The following is a 15,838-nucleotide window of genomic DNA, read 5'->3' as shown; positions in this document are numbered from 1 at the left end:
TGCCTTGTTGGTGTCCCTAATTCTCCTGTACTATTGAATGGCAGAAGTATGTAGCAAATTATCATTCAGATGGGTACCCTATCACAAGGGACGAGAGAGGCAAAATTACTGGTTTCTAGACCATGCAGCAGCAGTGAAGAAGCATAATGTTGAAGTAACATGAATGAAACCATACAGTTTGGTTAAAATAAATAAATAAAAATAAAAAATTACATGATGCACTCTGATTTGGGAGTCTTTTAACTGTTCATTTTGTTGAAAAATGGTAACAAAATGTTTTGACAGTTCAGGACCATTTTTTTTTTTTCCCCAAGTACTTCTAAACTAGACAAATATTTTGTTGTTTATTTCTGTCCCAGAATACCCCCTCTCCCCACCTCCCACCCCCCCCACCCCCCCTTTAGAACAGCAGTATTGCCCAAGGGAGGGAAAATCACTCTAGAATTATTTTTATGGAATATTTTATCTAAGCTATGCATAACAGACCACAACAAATGTCATTCATATTAAGTGAATTAGATGGTTTTGTTTTATTTCTGCTTTTTGAAGTCTTATTCATCTTCATTTCTGGTCCTAATTTAATCTTAGCTAGTCTCAGACGGTTTTCTGCTCTCCTATCAAAGTGCTTTAATATTGACCTACCTTGAAGATATTGACTTTATTGTTTTTTCCCTAGGCTTTTCACAGGCAGAAAGATGTATATCAATTATTCAGTAGAAATTTTCTACCTACCAAATTTTTCCCTTGATGTTTTAACTGGAGAGAGAGAGAGAGAGACCTTTTCAACATACTGATTTCTCACTAAACTTATGATTCTATTTAATTAGAGATGGGTGTCTACTAATGAGTTAACTAATAATTTCTAGCTCTTCAATTCTTAATGTGGTACTGGACCAAGTTTTAGAATGAGTTAACGTTGTTGTGGAGGTAAAGGTTATAAAGTATATTAGTCTTGTAGTCTGTCCATTGTAGTGCAATTTCAAGTGGAAACTTGACCTACACATGCTGTTGGGTATGCGTTTGTATGAACTCCTCTCTAAAACTCCTTACTAAAACCACACAGGCCACCTGCATTTTTATAGCTGGCAACTGAACACTGCTTAGTGCAAAATGGATGCTCTTGTCTTTGTCATAGCTGTGAAGGGAATTCATGCACATGTGCCCCTTTGAACTGTCCAATAATCCTGGCAGCCTCTGGGAAGTAGGATAAGGGAACAGAAATTAAAGCCAAAACAGAGAGAAACCAAATTTAGGCCACAGAAGGCAGCTAATGACAAGAAGTAAATTGCCAAGTAAAAAGGCACAGAGTTTAAATAAAAATATGTGGGATGGGATTTTGGCTTCATTGCAGATGAGGCTTTCAAGAGGGTTAGGATTTTGCCCTTGTAGGTTGGCAGGAGAATTCTCCATCCTGTAAGCTGACTAGAGCAAGCTATGAAAGAAGACTAATTATTCCTTCTTTCTTATCTTTTTTTTTTTTTTTTTAACCAATTTTTGGTGAGCATGGAAGCGATCTGAACTGTTAGTGAAACACATCATGTGCCAAGAAACAGAGGTGCGTTTATATTTGATAGAAAAGTATGCAGCCTGTGATGTTGACCGTGCAATTTGTTGGTGCTGAATAAAGAACCGTCATGCACACAACACTGTTGTGAAGCATCTTCTGTGAGCTTTCTAAGAGAACATTCTGCACCCCTCAACTCTCAGTTTTCATTCAACTCATCTCCATTGTTGCTTGCTTCCCCCTTGGGGCTAATTGACTTTTGCTAATGAGTTCTTCCTATAGGTTCTTTACCAATTGAATTATATATATTTATAGATATTGTAAATCCCTTATCTCACTACAGGAGAATAACACATCATAGAAAACTCTTGCTTTTTGGGAATGTTCCTACTTTTGCCAAATCTGCCATGCCTAACTTTCTGGATTCTCTTTATTTTTGAAAGGAACAGAATGAGTGGTTTCCCTGAGACTTGACCAAACACTTTCTCGTTCTCCATGTGTTTGGTGTAATATTTGTTGCTTTTACTACTTGGCTTTTGTTTCTCTGGCCAATGTATACAAGGGATTTGCAATTTTATTTTTGGCAGAAGCAAACATAGTTGTCTCATTTGTATTATGGCTTTGGCTTTCAAAGTTTTTTGTTGTGTTCTACAATGTAGATCGCTACTTTGAATTTTTAAATGTCCTGTGCGAGTTTAATACCTAGGGTCACATTGAGCATAAACCGCTTGTAAGAGTTTTACTTTTCAATTTTGTATATTAATATTGATTTCATGCAAGTTACTTATGAAGCATTTGCTGTCATCAAGGCACTAACAAGTGCAAAATAAAAAGGTAATATTTCAGTATACATGAGCTACTAGAATGACTGTCTAGTTGAGATTCATTTCATCATGTATAAAAGGCAGAGTCCTATGGAAGCTGTGGATGGTGTGTTTGCTTGTCGCTTCTTCAGTAATACATAAAGAACATCTGTGACTACTGGGGCACGGAGAACTAAGAGTTGGACTTGATTATAATTTTCTACTGAAAAGATCATAATAGCTAATGCTTGACTTGCATATCTATATATGAATGTAGCTATTCAACCTAATTAAAAAATATAAATCCGACTTTCAAATTTTGACGCCTTGTTCTTTATAGATCTCTTCTTCCATCTCTCTTGTAAAGCAAACCTCTCTCTTTAGGGGTGGTGAACACATGCAAGAGCAATATAGAAGGAAGTTAATGGTTGTATTCTAGATGTAGCAAATAGATATAGCTTAGATAAATTCTCAATTTTAAATCTATTTTTAACAGCTCAGGTAACAATCTGTGATTTAAAGTGCTGCTTGAAAAATAATTCTTCTTAACAGCAGTGGGAAAGTCTGCTAGCTCAGTTTATCACTTCGTCTTGATCTATGTGAAGTAACTCAGAGCTGGAAAGGACAGATACTTGATTAACTGGTCCATATACTTATTTGCTTATAAACCAGTGCATTAAAGGTTCCTCCCCAAAATAACTTCGCAGTCTTGCACAACGTTATTGTGAACCTGTATGTGACAGTGTAACTTAGAAATAATTTTGACATGAACATAGTAAGCATCTTACATTAACCCCCAACACTTACTGCTTTTGGATTCTAGTCTGAGCCTCACAGTATATTCAGTTTGCAAAGAGAAAAATAGTTTAAGCTATCACTTTTCTTTTTTAAACAGATAAGCAGAGCAGGGGGAACAACATAAAGCTAAGTACACCTCACGTTTCAGAGACTAAGGCTTTTGACATGATCTTTTATCTCTTGCATGCTCAAAATTGTTACTGATTGTCCCTCAAACAGCCAATGTTTGTAAGCATTTATATGGTACTTACTCAAGATTTCAAATCACTTCAAAACACTTATGTAAATGACAGAACCTCCCTGCTAAGTATGTTAATTGTATTGTTTTCATTTACAGATGGGGGAACTTAGGGAGGTTAAGTCGTTTACCCATGGTGTGCACTGAGTTCCTCTGCTGCGTTCCAGGCTAAGAGAATGACTGGGCACACTGGCGCTAAGGAGCAGGTCTAGGACTTTAGCCCAAAGCCTGCTTACACCTTCTTCACTAAAATGCAGTACAAGAATAAGCAAACTACAGGTGAAAGCATTCCTAAAGTAAAACAAAGCATCAAATAGACTAATTTGTGGTGCCTTCTGGCTTGCTTTTGGCTTGGTTCCTAATCTTGTTTCTCGCAAGAGAAACTCCTACTGTGTATAGCTGCTTCTTAATAATAGAATATTACTTTACTGATTAATATTTGTGGGACACTCAGTCTAATTACAGTTTCTCACAGCTTCTTTAATTACAGTAATATGAGGTTTTACTTAAGCAAAATATTTCAAATGAGTTTAGCAATGCTTTACAACTTAATTCTGTACATGGAGCACAGCAGCTCACTAGTGGGAGAGCAGAAAACAGTCCTTCCTGAACCCAGGACACATGTTTTTGAATGATAAGACACGTTAGTATTTTTGTTTCTGAATCCAAAGATGTAATACTGAGGATTTGCAGAAGCTAGAAACTCTGAAACCTCAGCCTAGGGAATAGCTGCAGTGAGCATGATTAACTGTGGATAAAGGGGAGCTCTGTGTAGTGCTATTGAGGATGTCAGTGTTTACTTGTAATTGAAACTGGAGACACAAAATTAAAAACCTGTGATTAGTAAGGCATGCCAATGAAATATGTTTAAGGACTAGCCACTATCCTTTCAAATGAGTGTGCAGAGCAATACGAAGTTATCTTTCTTGGTGAGAAATTTTTCTATTTCTTATATGTGATTTGTGTTAAAAAGTGAAAGCTGAAATATGGAAACAAGCCTTGTGAAGAAATTAGTCACTAATTTTTCCTTCCAGAATGTCACATTTTAAAACAGCGGCTAGAGCACATTCATGTTCATTGAATATCCCTGTGGAAAGTACAAAAATACTGGCGTTGGATTTTTGCCATGTGTTTAGTAGTAAATGTAAGCATATCGAATGCACAATATTAGTGAAAGACACTGGGCAATAAAAAAGTAGAGGATTCACTAATAGTGTGATGTCTGTCAGCTGTATTTCTTAGTTTTCCATTTGTATGTCTACAGTCTTATTTTCAAAAATCACAGCTTAATTTCCTCTCTTGTCAAAGGGCAAAGCTTGATAGCAGAGGATGTCTGTGACTATTGAGAAAGATATCTTCATTAACCAAAGAGGGGGAGAGAGGAATCCAAACAGGTTTCTATATGCCAGTCCTGTGAAAGGAGGAATGACATTTTTAAAGTTGCAATCTGAATTTTCTACTTGATAAAAATTAATATTTAGAATAAACTTGAACCAGAACCTGGTGAACACACTATCTGTACTGCAAAGGACCCGAACACTTGCTCAACGTGAGGATGAACAAGTGAGATGCTGAGGCAATTAACCCTCACTTTTTTTTGGACTCAAAACTTCTTTTAGACTTTGCTCTTATCCTTGGAAATTATTTTTATTTACTGAAGTAAGTCTGTAGTTTCTAAAATACTTGTTTCATAGTATGTAGTAAGACATATATAAACTTGATTATGAAAGTCTTACAAAATTTTAAAAAGAAATTATGATTCTGATTTTATATAATGTTAATGTATTTTGAAGTGTAATGCTTCATACTTTCACTATTAAAAACTGAAATTTTTGTATAGGAGATGACAAACGTTAACATGTAAAATGCTTCTATAATTTAAACTGCCTTATACTCTAGTATAGTCTCCTAGAACTCAGTCCCAAATGTGAAGTGCTGATTTAAATAAATAAATCAGCTTTTAAATAATACAAAATTGTTCAATACAGAACATGATCAGAACCCCAATCATTTTCAAATAGAAGTACCTACACAAAAATTGAAGCAGTTGAATAATTTTAAATTGCTTTATACTGTGCAAGCACAGAACCCCAATCACTTCCAGGCTGAAGCACTTATGAAAAAAAAGTTGAAGTGCTCCAGTAATTTTAAATTGCTATGCACAAGGAAAAGTGCTTTTAAATTATTGGATAGTTGAATTTGTTCTTTAAGACTTCCTATTGTTGTGTACAACTTCAACAGCTCTACTTATACAATCAGACCTTTTGGTGCATTTGACTAAACTTGTAAACAAGTTTAATAACCCCCTATTACAAATACTAATGGTAAGACATTCCATCATCAACTGCATATGCACTGGTGTTGGAATTCTCAATACTTTGGCTACTACATGTAGCTCAAATAAACTAGAAATCTATTTTCTAACTCAACCTCTTTAGCCTAAATCTATGATGAAAAATAGACTTCTGCAGATCCCCTCAATTCTAAATTGATAGACAGTACTACCTGTTCAGTTTAGATGAATGTAAAAGCATGTTCTTATGTGATATCTGTCCAGGAATTTTTTGAACAAGGATGTGAATCTGACCTCACAATACTTTTAGTCATTATATTCACATTAGCATAGATGTGGATCTTGCTTTTGCAGCTTAAGGCAGAGATTCAACTTTTCCCACAAACTTCAGTATGTTTTACATTTGTTGCTTGTGTCTTTTGCTTGTGGAATCTCCTGTAGAACAGATGATAGACTTGGTGAATACAGGTAAATGTAGAACTAAGGAAGATACTCAAAGTGCTGTATACGAGGTTAAATGGGGAGGCTACGATAACACACTGTTTCCTATCTACTGCAGAAACCTAAATTCTTGACTTTTACTTATAGATTTAAAAAGCAAATGTTAGTTTATTGTACATATTTCATTATGGAGTTTGTGGGATACAACCACAGTTATGTTCTTATGTTTCAGGACTGTCAGTTCATGTAAAAAAGAAAAAAAAAATCACAACGTTCATTCGGGTATACTTATTTTGTCCAGTAGTTCTGTATGGTTGAAATATATTGCAAGTTAACTGTTATATGTTCTAGTAGTGTTCATTGACAACTGAACTAAATTCTACAATGAAGAAATAAAAATAAATAGATATTCAGTAGGTTGTTACTAAAGCATTCTCTAGGACTCACCAGATCTCCATGTAGCAGGATCTTCTTTGACTTCCTAATGTGTGTGGGGTCAATAGCTGTATCTTTTGAATAAAAGATTTCATTCAGCTTTTAAATGGCAAGCAATTATAAGAGAGGGGGTTATAGACCAAGGTCTTGGTTTCATATTATTTATGTTCTAATTAATTTACCACCTAGTGAAATTCTTTTTATTTCCTTTAATTTTTCCTTTTCCTTTTTTTTTTTTGTTTTTACCTTTAATTTTTCTCCTCCCTTGACTACTAAGTGTTGGTCTTTAACAGTTATCATGTTCCCAGCTGTAATGGGCTTTATTTCTTTGGAAAGGTCATTCGTGATGCAATGTCACTGTTAACACAAGGGAGTCTGTAAGCTTTGGATATTTTGCTTTGTTGTGATGTTCTCAAAAATGTTCAACTTGTTGTCTCTCCCCTGGGACATGCTTCCTATAGAGTCAGAAGAGTTGGTGCAAGTGCTTTTTAGTTTTTCAACTGTATTTTGTTTCATTAAAAATACTCCTCAAGTAACAGCTGGTGCTGCCAAAGACATGTATTTTTTTGTTTGTTTGTTTATTTATTTATTTTCACCTCTGTATGACTCTGGCAGCTTGGAAATTCATGCTTATTGTAACTAAATGCATAGGCCCTTGATTGATCAAATGAACAGTGATGCAACAAATGGGACCAAACAAATTAAAACTTTTAATAAAATAAATTAAAAATGTAAATGGTAGCTAGCCTACTAATAATAAAAAGGCATAGGGAATGCCTCATATTTAGAAAATAAAAATAAAATAACTTGGGAAACATATCATTGAACAAGAAAAATGCAGAAGCATGTAAATAATTTTAATTATCAGCTTAGGAAATGAGTTCTAGGCTGAAATAATGTTAAATTATACTATAAATCTTCTGCATCTATCAGATAAATAACCCTGTGTTATCTGGGTTAAGTTCATACCAGTTTAATGAAAATAGGAAGTAGATGAGAAGATAGAGACCATGTTGGTATCATGATGTGAAGAAAGATTCAGGTGACTAGTATTCTCTGTCCTTAGTACAGGAGAATCCTCCTATCAGCTTGGTTTTGCAACAGAGTGCTACAAAACCACTCTTCAGAACTATCTATTTTACTGCTATCAGACTAATAGTGCAAGTTATTATTTGTGGTAAAAAAAAAAAAAAAAAAAAACAACCATTTGATGTGCAGATAACGTTATGCTGCTACAGACTGCCTATAGCTTGTGGTTTTACAGAACATATTGTCCTCTTCCCAGAATCATAGAATATTCTGAGTTGCAAGGGGCCCACAAGAATCATCAAGCCCAACTCCTGCTTAAGACACAATCAGTTGACATGTTTGCATTGGGGTCCTTGCATTGTAGCTATTTTTCAATTTTTATTATGGACATTGAACTCTTTTTTTTTTTTTTTTTTTTTTTTTTTTTTTCTCCAATACCCTTGATGGAATCAAGGGATTTACTTGAAAGTATTCATTTTTCATTTTTAAAAAATGTTATGTTTGCAACTGTGTGGGAGAAGGTCAAAAAATGTTCACCAAATGTTTTCTTGAAGCTGAAAAAGCAGACATTTTCACTTTCTCATACCTTATTTTATTTTTTTAAGTTAACCGTTCTGAGGGTTGGTTCTTGCTGTCATAATGTTTCAAGGTAACAACACCATGCATGTACTTATCGCACAAATCCATGCTATTCTTTGAAAGATTGTTTTTAGCAAGTTCATTTTTGGTTTTAGCTTACCAGTGCAAAAGACAGATATTCAATGTTACAGTAAGTGCAGTTTTGTGGTGTAATAATAATTGCTTTATTTTTATAACTTTGTGGACTATAAAGAGAACAATGGATGGAAGGTTGTACTTTTTTGATAATGATCACACTGTTGGGAAATTAAACCTAAATCATGTTCCTTATAGGTTCTAAACATTCTAACAAAACAACAACAAAACCCAACAGTATCTGCTATAAGAAGTATATGATTATAATTTTTTCTCTAATGGTTTTTACCACATCAGCATTCTCCTGTATGGAATAATGACTTTGCCCTGTGCAACTGCATGTGAAGGGTTATAAATATGTTTTTTTTTTAAATCTTTAATTTATTTCATTTTTTTAAAACAGAGATTGATATTTTAATTCATCTAAGTGTTTCATGAAGTCATTACTGCTGGAAAATAGGATCAACCTGTTTACTTCATTAGGTGATAAATAACTAAAATGTTCAGCATAAACCAATCTTTGTACAGGTTATTGTTGTAATGCAGTTTAGGTTTCGGTAATTCCATATCTTGCAGTATAACCAGAACAGAACTTTGACTTTCAATGTTTCTTCTTTATGCCTCTTTCACTAGTACAGAAGTGCTATTGAATGGCTCATTTGCATTATTCTGTGCCCTGTAAAATGAATTTATTATACAGCTTCTGTAAATAGGCTAACCAGTTGTAATCTCATTCCAGTGTTGTATGGGTTTCAGAAAAATGTGATTACTCTTTTCATAACGCCTAAAAATAAACAAACAAAAAAACCTTGGGGCCCAACCCATTCTTTTGTCTGAAGGGTTCTGTTTGTTAAATGGTGTCATTAATCATGATGGGTAGGTATTTACTTGGTAAATAATTGAGTAATTAAAAATATTATTCACTTTGAGCACAAGTAACGCATTTTGGCCTCTGTTACTAATCATTAAAGTATTTAATGAACTGGGATGATAGTTATTGCCAGACTTACAAAAATCCAAGCGATGTTCAGAGATGTCTATACAGATGAAACAGCAAGTTTATCCTGCACTCTGGGCCATGTGGATACAATCCTTCTTGAGCTGGAGACCATTTTCTCACAGCAAATCCTGAGTCTCAGCTAATAAGCTCTATTGAGAGGGAAAGTTAAGCCTGGGCTCTGTGCTGTACGATGCCTGCCATCTGTGAGCAGAGCTGGTTCCCATCTGGCCAGAAAGGGCATAGGTTTAACAATGCATGAGGGTTTGCATCTGTATTTGTATTTCATAAAGATTAATCCTGATTCTGTTTGTAAAAGCCTCTTAACATTGTTGTAGCTAAATGGAAGCAATACCTCCACTGATGTCAAAATTTTCAGCTCTTTTGTTTGTTAATTTTTAGAATGATTGTGATCCATAAGAATGACAAGACTTTTTTAAAAGGGAGAAGTGAAATATTAGGGAGCGTTAGGCAACATATTTAAGGCTTAAGGAAATATGAAGGTTGCTTACCAGGCCTTGGAGAGCCCTCATCTGGAATTTTGCACATATGCAAACGTGAGCAGGCACAATGAAAGGTTACTGAGATGATCAAAGGAATGCACAGTTCCTATAGGATCAGATTAAAAAAATTTGGTTTGGCTAGCCTAACAAGTTGAAGACTTGCAGAGGGAAAAAAGGTTAATTAAGTTATGAAACAAAAATTGGTACAGGAATAAATGGCTATAAATTGACCATGAACATATTTATTCTGGAAGCTATGAAATGCGTATCAGAATGAGGGGCCAGAATTGTGGAACACAAGAAGAATCAAATGATCTGGCCAGGAGACTATGCTATGATTTCATGTCACAGATGAAAACTAGAGATGGTTCTTTATACACAGACCCAAATTATATAGGCCTATATATGTGTTTTGTTTAGTTTTTGTTTGTTTAAATTAAAGCTTGCTCTTGAGTAATGCCAGCTCATGTTTTGATGCAAGTTGTGATAGTAAGGATTCCAGTGTAAGAAAACACCCAGGGACCCTGTGCATTCAGTATGGCTGCATTGACACTGGTACAACCCCTGGCTGAGCTATGCTTCTCACTGACCTCTGGCTTCTGAGTGTGTTGGCTGTGTTCACAGCATGGAGGTGTGTTCAGGTGTGCCTGAACCTCAGAAGAAACTTAATATAAAATGTTCTTGGTCCCCCACCCCAGCTCAACAGGACAAAATGACTGTGATGCATCTTTGAGCGCTAGGCACTCTTGGCAGCTTTGTTTACCCAAGTATAATTCCATGGTGGTATGCCATCTTCCTCCTCATTCTGGCCCTTCCTTTCAGAAGGAAAGTAGCTGTCTGTTCAGACAATAGTGCTGGCAAATTACTTCTCAAATAACTTAAATTAACAAGATTTCCAGTGTCATGGAAGATGCACACTTTTTATCGAATTTGTGATAAAATGCTCGTAATAAACATACGTTCACAAGGAAAGTGCTCGTAAAAAGAAAGTTCTTGTGCTAGATACTCTCACAAAAGAGTTTGTCATATTTTGTTTCTAGTTAATGGATGCCTACCACAGTCACACCACTTAGTGACAGGAGAACTGAATTCATTTCAGCCAATAAAGTAATTCTAATTTGCATTTTCATAGCCCACCCTTCAGTACTCCAAGTGTGACTTTCATTTTTAGGACGGAGCTATGCAGTAAATGGATATGTAGGCCCTTTAAAAGGATATTTATCATCCTTGAAGAATCTTAGTGCCAAATCTTAATAGCATTTCTTACAAAAATGACTTGAATTCACTATCAGATTTAAAGGTAGAGCTGTAGAGATTGTGAATACTTTTTTTCTGAGACCCTTTTCAGATAAAAAGAAGAGGTTAAAACCTGAAACAGTGAAAACTTTCCTTCCATAGTGAAAATATTGAATAAAAAAATCACCAAACCTTTGTGCTCTAGAAATCAAATTATTGCAAAATAGCTATTTTATTCAATTTAGTCACTTTCAGAGATAAATAATTCAGCATACCTTGATATAATACATATATATATACATATATATATATATATATATAAAACAACCTTTAATAATTATGCAAATAAGAGGAAAAGTTATTCAGGCTTTCGAGCTTTTCCCCGTGCCAACTGATGTTAAAAAGTACCAGAAGACAAGGAGTACTTCATGTCCAGTCTGTATGTGATTTGATGAAACGATTGCCTCAGGACCTACTGGCACTCTAATTGGAGTCATAATGCAGAATAAGAACCTTACTTAAAGCAGTGCTCTTTTTAGCTGTTTAAGTATCCCTTTGTTAATTTCATTTAAATAGCTCCCTCATGTAAATCATGAGTAAAATCATGAAATCAATGAATAGCTCTTACTGACTTCAGTAGGAAAGGATTTCATCATCTCTTTGCAAATCACTGCAATTGTGTGCATCTTAATTATTTTTTCTTCTCTGACAGCTTCCTCCTCATCCATTTTTGGGGGGTCTAATATTGCAGCACCTGAAGATAGAAAGGATTTTAAGATCCAGAGTTCTCAGTCTCCGTGATAAAAAATAGTTTCTCATGTGCAATTTAATTTGGTGTTGGAGGTTCTCATTATTCAGATTACTTTTTCCTCTAGGTGCTCAGCTCTTAGGATCACTATTTTATATGGAAATCTCAGGTTGTCATATGCAAAAAAAAATAAAAATAATAATAATAAATAAAATCTAGTACTCATGCTTCCAGAGAAAAGCTCAGGTCCATACATTTTCATATACTTTAACAAGTAAATAAGTACAAATAAATTCTATCCCCACTTTCCCACCAAACTGCCCACCTGCCCCCCCCCCTCCCCTCCCCCTCCAAGAAAATAAATCTAATTTCTAAAGAAATTACTCTTTAACTGGGGGCCTTTTGAAATGATGGGTGGAAATGTTCAAGATGGGTGTCATTTCAATTCTAACTCCTTTGTGGATTTTTGTACTAATTTATTTTTTTAATTTTTGCATTTAAAGTTACTTTCCTGAACTCAAAAGTAGAATGTGTTCTTATAGAATACTGCTTCATGAAATGAGATCTGTTTGCATTTGTTTGTAAAACTCATTGCTGGGCAGATGGTTTTCACAGGTATCTGCACCAGTTACATCTCTGTTTAAATAAAACCTGGCACTAGGATGAATTTAACACTGTAGGAATATATGTGAAATGTAATTAATATTCTGAAGGTTACATTTTTAATAATAGAAAGTTGATTTAATGCAAGTAGGGCTAATGAAGGTGTGAGAGTTTTTACAGTTAAAGGTGAGCGAATTCACTTTGAGAGTGACCAATCAAATCTGAATGGAGTTGCTTCATACATTGAATCTGGGAGAGCCTAAGAGAACATTTGAAATTTTGGGGAAGGTCATTACAAAGTTTAACTTTCCATCACTACAGAGGTAAAGGAACTCTGGGTTTTGAGATGCAGCATTGCCCAAAGGTACTTTAATGTCAGAGGCTTTATTAATCTCCATTGCGGCATGGTATAAAATTGCAGTCCTCTTCTGATTTTTTAACCCATGTTCTATGGGAGCAGCTTTCAGTGCAAATGTTGAGGTCAGTAAGGTCAGAAGCATGTGCCTGCTGCTTTATTAACTACCAAAAAAATATAATAATAAAGGTGTTTCTTAGGCTTGATATCTCATCAGATGCGTAGTTCTAGCTCAGTCTCCAAACTTTCACAGGAGTTATCTGAACTAGTGACATTTCTTTATAGTGACTGGTAATAAATTCAGAAAGTCAAATAGTCAGGATATTAAAAACGAGTCTTCACTCTGTACATTTCTGAAAAACATTAGGTTATAAAAAAAAAAATTTGGATTCTGCTTGTCAGTGAATAGAGGCGTTTCAGGTTTGAGTGGTCAAAACTCCTTGGTTTGCTTCTCAGGCTTTTTCATGTGCAAATTTTGTTGCATAATGGTCATGTTCTTTCAAGAATGCAGCTTTTTTTTCTTAGCAGTGGGTGAAGGATCCTTTTGTACTAATTGCCCAGTACATATTTAAGTACATGTGAAAAATGTTTATATACTCCAAATTCTACGTATATGACACTTTAAACATTACTTTCTGTGTATTTAGCTGAGCTCTTTCTCTAGGTAGCTATCAGCCCACAAACACTTCCATTGTGTTAAAAAAAATATGAAATCTACATGGTGATAAATTCAGAATGTGTTCCACTTTGAACAATATTCTCTTTGCCTCCAATGTAAATCTGTGCTTGGCTTTTCTTTTCAAGATATTTTTAAAGACTTTTTCTCACAACACGAAGAAACTCAAAAGAAATTACTTTAACATGATAGACATTTAGTTCTATAAAAGAAGTTTCTTCATAGGAGAAGTAAATTAGAAGAATGCTTGTGCTTCTAAAAGATAATTAATTAAAAACTCTCCGTGTGGTGGCAAATCTAACGTCTTGTTTGACATGTTGAGAAAAAAGTGCTTGGAATTGCACAAGTAGAATAAAATGTTCCATTTCACAGCAAGGCCAAGCCTGAGTCTTGTAATTATTTCAAAGGGAGTAAAGGTCATTTTCTATTTGCTACATCAGTATTACGTGAAGCTTCTGTACCAGGCTTACAGAAGTTCACTCATGACCTATTTAGATTGCCCAGATTTCAAAGTCAACTTATACTGTCACAAATCTGATAAAATAGACGTATTCTCTTCTTGAAGAGAACTGACATAGATGATGTTCAGAGCAGGCTTTTCATTTATAGCTCTATGAGACAAGAGATTCAACTTTAAGACTTCAGATGCTGGGAGATCACAATATGATTTGCCTCTTATTTGATGCATTAGTCCTTTAGGGGAAGAATTAGGTTCGTAGTTAAATTTCAGCATATTTTGCTTGACTGTATTTTTGCGCATATTCATTGAGTAATAGCATGAGTCAGAGAGACAGGTATTTTAAAAATACATCTGTGTAGTGAAAATATGTGCAGAAAATACACGTTGAAATCTCACTAATATGTGCATTTGACCACTTAAGTACATGCCAGGATATTTTTGATGATCAGTAATCGATTCATACACAATTTTGAGGGGAGACTCTGAGTACGTTTGTGTTTACAGATACCTTGTCCTGGACGACTGAAGGGGAACACAGTTCAATTCTCAACCTCTGTAGAGTGCGGAATCTCCAATAAAATCAATATATCAGTCTCAATAACTGAACGAGGGATTAGTCACTGTGCTTTTTCAAGGTTTTGTAAGAAAGGCAGCAGTTACATGGACATACAAAAGTGAATAATAGTCGAGTGTATTGCACCTCGCTTCATGTATTACTACTTTAAGTCTTTTCTTTCTTGCTTAATCCCTCAAAGGGATAAATGTAGCAGAGGTCAGGGAGGAAAGGAAAGGTGTCTATCTGCTGCATTTGAATACTACCAGCTTAATTGTCATGAAATAGTCTGGCTATTTCTCAGTCTGTAGCACTTTTAGCCAAGCTTTTATAGCATATGTCAGTGACATGAAACAAATGATCCAATGCTTGGTTTCAGTAAGAAGAACTAATGCTGACCAGGTTAGGTACTGTTGCCTTTGATTTCTATAAATGGGATCATGTGAAACTTGGTGAGTGTGAAGTGCATGAAGAGAGTGAGCAGGAAATGTATTGCTCTGTTTAAGTGAATGGATTACAAGTGGTGCGGCTATGAGGGAAACATACAGATATTAGAAACTTTGCAGGGCATCTTTGTAGGATTAGAATCAGTTTACCTAGACAGCAACGTTGTGGAGGTAGAACCATGAAATATGGCTTTCAGGGCCACCACGTTATCCTGACCTTCTTTACCTTGGTCGTTATGGGTGTCCCATCTCTTTGAGTTTTCTTTGGATGTCCAACAAGAAGCACATTGGCCACAACAATTTTGAGATCATAGTGCTGTGTACACCAGGTTAAGGCCAGGATTTGAAAACCACCTTTGGAGGTTCTGAAGCAGAAACTACTTTTGAAAATGAGGCTATGTTTATATAAGTTGAAAAATAAAGATTTGTGTTTTCCTACTCTCTTGAACTTTTCACCTTTTGCCTTTCTCTTTAACCTCTTAAACTACTTAGTATATTTCCTGCTGCCTCTTTCTTAGACATTCTTACCCCTGTGCTCTCATTTAAGAACTGCCAGGAAAAATAGCACTTCAGATTGTTTTTTGTACTCAGGGATAGAAAACAAACCTTCAGAGACTGAGATTGGCATTATACCTATTTCCAACAAATCTTATTTAGCTTTTAAGCTCCCTCCTTTGTCAAGGTGTTCCTGTGGTGACAAAGAAGTTTGGTGACTATATACTAAGAGTAATACAAATTATTTAACTTTAATCTTTAGATCCATCTCCAATATGATGCACACATTTAATTTTCAGTCTTCCCTTGGTGTAAAGAAGTTTTTGATTACGAGGAAAATGAATTAAATGTGACTCAAGAGGAAAAAAAATAAAATAATCAGTTTACCTTCAATTATTTAAATCAACTTAAAAGTGCTTAGTTTAAGCACGTATTTAAACTGAACTGGGTTCAATTGTGTTGTTAAGAGCAGCCTGAAAGCATCCTATGTCTTCATAAAGACAAATAATGT

The 15,838-nt window shown here is 35.1% G+C and overlaps 1 protein-coding gene across 4 annotated transcripts in view; it reads left to right on the top strand.

Moving 5' to 3' along the window:
* Nucleotides 1–15,838, top strand: part of CDH13 (cadherin 13) — a 479,864-nt gene that overhangs the window by 73,215 nt on the left and 390,811 nt on the right. The window lies entirely within an intron of this gene.

This window comes from Anas acuta, chromosome 10, assembly GCF_963932015.1.
Source record: "Anas acuta chromosome 10, bAnaAcu1.1, whole genome shotgun sequence".
NCBI classification, from domain to species: domain Eukaryota; kingdom Metazoa; phylum Chordata; class Aves; order Anseriformes; family Anatidae; genus Anas; species Anas acuta.
The sequence above is the reverse complement of the archived record's forward strand: the minus strand, read 5'-3'. Positions and strand labels throughout refer to the sequence as shown.